This window comes from Pelophylax lessonae, assembly GCF_965119305.1.
Source record: "Pelophylax lessonae genome assembly, chromosome: 3".
Lineage (NCBI taxonomy): Eukaryota > Metazoa > Chordata > Amphibia > Anura > Ranidae > Pelophylax > Pelophylax lessonae.
Window position 1 is genome coordinate 201,696,188 of NC_138770.1, and position 9,111 is coordinate 201,705,298.

Genomic DNA, 9,111 nt, shown 5'->3' on the forward strand with positions numbered 1-9,111 from the left:
CCACCTGGAAAACTACAGCAAACAAATTCTCCGTAAAAAGGAGAAAAAGTACTGGCGAGACAAGAATGCCTTCGCCCAAGGAAGAGCCTACAGATGGAACAACCCGAGAAGGACGTACAAAAATAAATCACAACCTGGCACAAAATACACCAACTATGACAACACCTACTATTCATCAGACTCCTCATCACATGCCTCCGGGTCAGATAGCCGCAAGAGAGGGCAACCACCCAGAGGACCGCTACCACGACAAACACCAACACCCAACGAGAGAGAAGACGTAGAGGCCAGAACTGAAAATGAAAGTGAAGAACTGGAGAGTCAAACACAAGGTGGTACAAAAAACCAGGGAATGGCTACAAGGTTTCGAGTAAATAGAGAGGAACCCTCCAAAAAACAAAAGGCTTTTTTAGGAAAGACCTTGAAACAAACCAAACTTCCCGTAGTCACCGACCCCCAAGGATCGAAACAGATGGAGAGGAGAGACGATCTATAATCAATCTCTCATCACAAAATCTGACTACCCACGAAGAAGAGGTACTACGGCTAGGCCTCTCCTTCTGCCCAAGAAAAAATGCAGACAAATTTGAAGTTATAAAAGACATCAACTTATTTGCACGCAAAACATTATTCCAAGCCATGTATAACAAACCCCCTCCAGAAATAAAAGATCCCCACCTCACGGCTGCAGAATTTCGCGCGATCAGAGATTTAAACATACTGTTGGAGGAAGGTGGTCTCGACGATGATTGGGAAGATCCCTCATTACCACCTGAAGAAGACAAAAGTGAGGAAGAAGAGGAAGATCCAGAAACACCCCGCTTCCAGAAAAAATCTCAAAAATTCCCCCCATTAAGCCTCAATCCAGCAGTCGCCCTATTTGTCAAACAGACGACTAAGGAAATCGAAGGACTTAGTATGAACAAAACAAAGGATAATCTATCCAAATCACAAAGGAAAGCACTTAAAGACCTAAAAAGCTATGAAAACATCACGATAAAACCAGCTGATAAAGGCGGGAACATAGTTATCATGGATAACCAGAAGTATAAGGAGATGTGCATGAACATCTTGGATAATCGGCAATGCTACAAACAAATATCACCACTGATGATAAAATCCTATAATGAAACATTCTACACAAAAGTCGACAAGGCCTTAAACGAAGGGGCCATTTCAAAAACCCTATGGGAATACATCAGAACTACACATCCTAGAACACCTACGTTCTATTCTTTGCCAAAAATACATAAAGATGCCAACAATCCGCCAGGGAGACCCATAATATCTGGGAACGGGAACATCTCAGAAAATATGAGCAGAGTCATAGATGCCCACCTTCGACCTCATGTAACGAAATTATCATCATACACGAAGGACACCATCCACCTTTTGCAAATCCTGGAAGGCATAACCATCCCACCAGATACGTACCTTGTTACAATTGACGTAGAATCACTTTACAGCAACATACCGCATGATAAAGGGATTCTTGCAGTACAACAAGCACTTAGCCAACAAAGTGGCTATGACCATAAATTTAATGATTTCATTATCTCTATGTTACACTTCATCCTACATCACAATTATTTCTGCTTCGATGGCCTCCATTTCTTACAAATCTGCGGTGTTGCCATGGGCACTAGCTGTGCCCCATCATATGCCAACATATATCTGGGCATGTGGGAACAGGACTTCCTCCACAGTGAGGAGAACTCTATATACTCTTGCCATATAATACTATGGCAGAGATATATAGATGACATCTTCCTCCTGTGGAACGGACCCGAAGACTTTCTGAAAAAATGCCTGGAACGCATGAATAGGAACTCCTTCAACATGCATTTCACTATGCAATATAGCCAAACCAAGATCAGCTTCCTTGATACCTGGATCCATAAAGACTCCGACGCTAACCTCAACACAACACTATACAGAAAAGAGACTGCAGGCAATACTGTTCTGCACGCGGACAGTTTCCACCCCACAGCCCTAGTCAAATCGATTCCATATAGTCAATTTCTAAGGCTAAAAAGGAACTGTACCTTACAACATGACTTTAAACTTGAATCAGACAAACTATCTGCACGACTCCGACTGAGAGGGTACTCCAAAACCTGCCTGAGAAAGGCCTTCAATCGAGCTAATGGCCAGGAGAGACATGAAATCTTATTCAAAAAACCAATTGACAAACCACCTGAAAACGCCAACAGGATCATCATGCGATATACTAACCAGCATGACTCCATCAGGAAAATTATCAAAAACAACTGGCACATTCTCACCGGTGATCCAAGTCTTAGATATCTACTCCCAGAAAATCCCTTAATCACATTTAAGAAAGCTGGATCTCTCCAGCAATCACTAGTACATAGTGAATTCAAAAATGGATCTAGAAAGGATCCCTGCAAGGATAAAGGGACATACCCATGTGGAGGATGTTCCCAATGCCACGTCATTGTTAAATGTACAAGCAAAATCTTACCAAATGGGGAACTGTTCATGCCAACCCATTTCGTTAACTGCAAAACTCGAGCAATTGTTTACCTGATGGAATGCAACTGTGGGGCCTTCTACGTTGGGAAAACGAAACAAGAATTTCGTAAAAGAGTTGGTACACACATGTCAACCATGGAGATGTGCAACTTTTATCTCCCACTTGGGAGACACGTAAGAGACAAACACCAATCAAAAATGCCCAAAATAAGCTTCATGGCCCTGGACAGGATACATATCCCGGGGAGAGGGGGCGATTGGAACAAGACCCTCCTACAAAGAGAGATGAGGTGGATTAGACACCTTAGAGCTACTATACCTCCTGGCCTCAACGAAGCAGAGAGCTTTAAACCCTTCCTTGAAGGATTTGTATCGGGCAAAACCGACTAATAGTACTTGGAAAATAATCAGTACCAGTCAAACATTACAAGCCTTTATCTAGGCTCAAAAATTCAAACAAACAAATCTCATTTACTTATATATATATTTTTTAATTTCTATTTTTTACCAATCCAACTCTCATATGGATTACTATAATTCTCATCCAACCACCCATACCGTTTCCCCTATTACTGTGCCCCAAGATACAGGCCGCACCTGACAGGCCTATCCATCCCAAGAACAACAATCTATGAAACACCATTTACATCAATTGGCTGACATCAGATATCTATGCAATCCCCAGTCACCTATATACCCCCGTTTAGGGGACTGTCTTCCTTTTACATAATTTTTCATCTATGTTTCTTTTTTGTCTCCTTCTTTTTAAATGATTGTACGTTATTGCTGCCAAAATGGAAAAGAATCATACATATGTATATATATACGATATAGATATATTGCTGAGATGAATATATAGACTCGATGTTAAACAGACTCGGATCGTTATGGAATCCTTTATTCCCCTTCCTGAATACCCAATAGTAGTCCCCGGCACGGTAAGCCCCGCCCTTCGAGGCGGGGCACTGTTTTGGGCCACCAACATTTCATCTGAGCCCGATGGCTTGTTTACAGCCTGACGGCATCGCGAATGGCCCCCCCTCTCCGTGTCGGCGGCGTCCTTAGTTGCCAGGCAGCAGGGGAAATCCTCGCCGCAACTCGCGCAGGAGCTTCGGCACATGCGCAGTACGCGACGTTGAAGCCCTTCCGCCCTGACATATAGTACCGCGCTGCGCAGTAATGCGCATGCGCGGCCTATATATAAGGCGCCGGGGATCCCCGGAAGAGTGCCATTCACCTCCGGATGCCGGAGAGGAAACACTCCTAGGACGACGGTGACGCAACCAGCCTCCCTGAACAGCACATGGTCTCCCCCTGCAGGACTAAGGTAGAAATTCACTACAAGCCTTTTCTTTAGGACAATCCTGTTAGATTTTTACAGGAAATATTTCCTTAAACCTGCAAATTACTTTTTGCAATACAGACACAGTCCTGTAACTTGGAGATTGGAAGGAAACAACAAGCACCGGTCCCATATATCTTATTTGGCCTACTTCCACTGGACCAAGGTATTTTTGCACCTAAACCTTTTTGTAATGCAATTATATACCACTACATGGAACAAATTTCCAAATCCCAATGTATAATGTTTATACAGATACGGCCTTATACCCCTAAGACTGAAGCAGAGGAGATACCGCCCTGCTTTTCCCTGAGACCGGCAACAGAGAAGGTATTTCACTTAATTTTCTTTTAAGCCCATCATGTTCTGTCCAACATATATTCCTTGGATATATTATATAAACATATAATTCCAGGGACAGTCACCACTTTCATCAGGGACTGCGGATGTGGGAACCAGTTACTCTGGACCATGTGAGTACCCCTGTGAACTCTAAGTGGGTAAGAATCTATATATTCTATATATGTCATGGATATTTATGGAACAGCAATTTGGTCTTTCTAGTGCCTGCATCACCACTACTCCGTTCCTTTATGGGGATCTTGTGACTACCTTGGGAAAAAGAGGGGAATGTTCCAATAACAACGACCGAGAAACTGTATATACACAAAAAAACAAAATGTAAGCATTTATTCAAACTATACCACACAAACTAAGTATTCAGTGCATAATGACACTTATAATGTCTAAAATGTCTAAATATCATTTTAGATATGGTGATACCTTGAAAAAGGCATAGCCGCTTTAGGCAAGCCGAAACGCGTGGGAAATTGAGACGCTACCTGCAATATCCAATACTGACGGATGGCAGGATTTTTGTGTTTCTAAAGTCACCAAATATTCACAAGTGTCACTTCTTTACCTTCTTGCACTATCACGGATGGGTCTCTCACCCACCCTGCACTATATAATTTATGAAACAAACATGTTGTAAATTCATGTATCTTTTACGATAAAATCTACAAAACGCACGTATGCTGATACGTTTTCTTTATTGCCTTAAAGTCCCACTTATTGACCTGAGGAAACAAATCCACTAAAAAATGCTTTCTATATTAGAAAGTATATTATAAGTGGATTACACCCCTATATAGTGCACTGCACACCTATAACAAATACCAGTCCTTAAAATGATTTTTGTGGACCTTAAAAGAGCGATTTGTGTCACTGACGATTTGTCCCTGGGGCATACAGCAAACCTCTCCCTACACTGACAAAAGAGACAGTACACCTATACCAAATACCAGTCCTTAAAAGGACTTTTGTGGACCTTAACAGAGCGATTTATGTCACTGACGATCTGTCCCTGGTGCACACAGCAAACCTCTCCCTACACTGACTAAAGAGACTGTAGACCTATACCAAATACCAGCCCTTAAAAGGACTTTTGTGGATCTTAACAGAGCGATTTGTGTCACTGACAATCTGTCCTTGGTGCACACAGCTGACCTCTCTCTACACTGACAAAAAGCAGAATGTGAAATGGCCGCCAGCTCAGGTCTATTTATAAGGTAGGGGGTATGTCCATGTGCTGCAATGTTTCAATTGGCTGTCCCGTTCCATCTGATGGCTGTGTCATGGGTCAAAGTTCTCCCCAATGTAAACTAATATGGCCGCCGCCAACAATGCCATGTGTTGGCAAAATTGGCGGCTACGAACGAGCAAAGTTCGCCGTGAACCGACCGCCGGGCGAACCGCAAGGCCATCCCTACTGGCAACTTGAAAAGTTGCCAGCCTTCCTGATTACAAAAAAATATATAACAGTATGTGAGTGTCAGGTGAGCACTAGTTAAAGCTTGTAGAAAGAGTTTTCATACTGCACTGAGCGGTCCTATCAGGATGTAGGACCCCTTACCCTCTGTCTGGACAGTGCTGATTGGAGCTGTGCTGATCATGTTCTTGAGTCAGTGGAAGAAGGAAAGGATCGGAGGAGACAGAATCAAACAGCATTTTACACAATGCGGAGGATTGACCCCTTAGAATATTTATATATTCTGTGATATTTGTACTAGTTTTTTTATTCATTTACAGGTGGTTTTTCATTTATTTATATATACCATTATATGGTCACCAGGTAGTTGGTTAATAAGAAAATTTCAGTCTGATATTCTAATATATCCTTAAAATAAAAAGTGCAAGTGCATCTGTGACCTTATAATCAAGAATATGTGTTGTGACAGGTAAGTATTCTCTCAAAAAAATATATTTTTCTTGCACTTTATCTATATTCACCAGGAGGCTGGCTATTTTTAGTATTCTTTTGCACTTTATATATAATAGCCAGGAAGCTAGCTGTTTTTTGTTTACTTTTTTGCACTTTATACACATTTGCCAGGAAGCTATTTTTGCTACTTTTTTGCACTTTATAGATACCTGTAAGATAGCTGCTATTTTCATATTGTTTACACTAGCACAATACACTTTAATAATATTCATTCATGAATTTTCAGATTCCAGATACTGTTGAGTAATAGTTTTAGGTTTTGTGGGTGTGAACCTAATTTTCGCACTTGCACTTTTATCTTAAGGGACATTATTGATTCAGTCTGTTTCGGGAAATATAAGAATTTGTGCTAATCATTATCTTTATTATATATTTTCTGAATGGTCTAGAGTTGTCAGTTGGGTACCCATGGGCTCTGTAACTTATTCATAAATTATAGAGGTTGGAATAAATAGTTCAATCTCAGTGTTTGCTGATGATATAAAGCTAAGCAAGGCGATAACTTCACAATAACATATAACAACTTCACAAGAAAACCTAGATAAACAAGTGGGATGGGCAGCTAAATGGCAAATGAGATTAATGTAAAAAATTGTAAAGTAATGCACTTGAGAGCTTAAAATGCTAGTTATTCACTAGAGGAGGAACCTCTGGATGGAAAAGAATCTGGGGGTTCTAGTAGATCTAAGACTCAGCAATAAAAAATCTTTCAAAAATGAGATTAGCATTGGATGGAAACAATTTAAGCAGAGGTCTCGAAAGTAGACATATGGCCATACAATGAAGTTGGACGAGAAGCGTTTCAATCTTAACCACTTGCCGACTGGGCCATAGCCACTTGATGCCTACAGTGCGGTTGGATTATTCTGGGAGGGCATACAATGACGTCCTCCCAGAATCACGCTTCCCCTGCACCCCCTGGGGGCATTAAGATAAAAAAACCTCCTGCCTTTAGAACCACTTTAAACCCACAACATTAAAAAATCATCAGTACATGCTTTTTTAAATGCTGTTTTCTACTCACTCAGTCACTTTGGGAGTAATTTTCTGTATTCTGCAAAAAAACTGGTTGATACTGCTGTTCACTGTCCCTCCCTTCTTGTCTGTGTTCCTGCTGCAGCCTGAGATTAGACCAGCCATTGCCACATCAACTGAGCATGCTCCAGTTTCAGTTCCCTTCTTTTTTATACAATTCTTTTTTTTAAAGGTTATGCATCATTAAAAACAGGCACATTGAAATTCACACCTGTTAAGGTCATTAGCCATCATGTACAGGTGCATCTCATAAAATTTGAATATGATCAAATAATGACATCATGCACAGCTCTCTCTCTCTCACTCTGGTGTGAGTTTGCCAGCAAGGGAGGAGGGGTGAGTCACATGTAAGCCAAGAAGAGCTGCAGAGCTGGAGTGGGCCGGATGATGGGGGAGATAACAGGAGACTGCAGAGATCTATGAGTATTCATTAAAAGAGAGGGGAAATATGCAGGCAAGCAGTGGTGTGAGTGTGTCTGCTTGTATATACAGGTGCATTTCATAAAATTAGAATATCATCAAAAGGTTAATTTATTTCAGTTATTTAATTCAAAAAGTGAAACTCATATATTTTATATAGATGTGTTACACACAGAGTGATATATTTCAAGCATGTTCTTCTTTTAATTTTGATGATTATGGCTTACAGCTAGTGAAACCCCAAAATTCGGTATTTCAGAAAATTAGAATGTTACATAAGCCCAATAAAAAAGAAAGGATTTTTAATATAGAAATGTTGGCATACTGAAAGGTATGTCCATGTACATTATAGTATGCACTCAATACTTTGTCAGGGCTCCTTTACATGAATTACTGAATTAATGCAGCATGGCATGGGGGCAATCAGCCTGTGGTACTGCTGAGGTGTTATGGAAGCCCAGGTTGCTTTGATAGGGGCCTTCAGATGATTTGGGGAGCCATGGCATCTGCTGGAGTTGGTCCACTGTGTTATATCAAGTCCAAAGTCAGTGCAGCCCATTACCAGGACATTTTAGAGCTCTTCATGCTTCCCTTTGCTGACCAGGTTTATGGAGATGCTGATTTCATTTTCCAGCAGGACTTGGCACCTGCTCACACTGCCAAAAGTGACAATACCTGGTTTAATGATCATGGTATCACTGTGCTTGATTGGCCAGCAAACTCACCTAACCTAAACTCCATAGAGAATCTGTGGGGTATTGACAAGAGGAAGATGAGAGAAACCAGACCCAACAATGCAGATGAGCTGAAGACCGCTATCAAAGAAACCTTGGCTTCCATAACACCAGGGCTTGACAAATTTGCCTGAAATCTAGGAGCCAGCTAAAAAAGTTAGGAGCCAGTTTTTTTTTTTTTTTTAAACTAACAACCAAGCTTTATTTAAAAAAACGGATACTAAATTTACACATAAATACGACTAGAACCCCACTCTCCTCAATAGCGCAATTGGATGGAAACAGACTGTCTGTCTCTTTCCATCCGATGCCATCTGATCCGATCCACGGGATGGATAGAAAATAGAACCACCATCCCTCTGTTTTTGGCGGACAGGATCAGATGGCGGCAGATTACTGCTCCATAGAGGAGAATGAAGGGTCCGATCAGGTCTGCCTGAAAAACTGACAGGCAGACCTGATCAGACAGCCCGTGTGAAAGGGGCCTTCGGCTGTGGCTGTGGCATGGCGATGAGAGAAAAAAAAAAAAAAGATTATATATATATATATATATATATATATATTTAATTTTTTTTAATAATAATAATTGGAAAAAAAAAGAAAAATAAATTATTTTTTATTTTTTTTTAATTATTTTGTAAAAAAAAAAGAAAAAATTATTTATTTTTTTAATTTAAAAAATAAATTAATAATAATACCCACACTCCCTGTCCACTTACCTTTAAGCAAAGGTAACTGGACAGGGAGATGAAGCCTGCAAAAACTTCCCTCTCATCTCCTCTTGGGAAGGAGATGGGAAT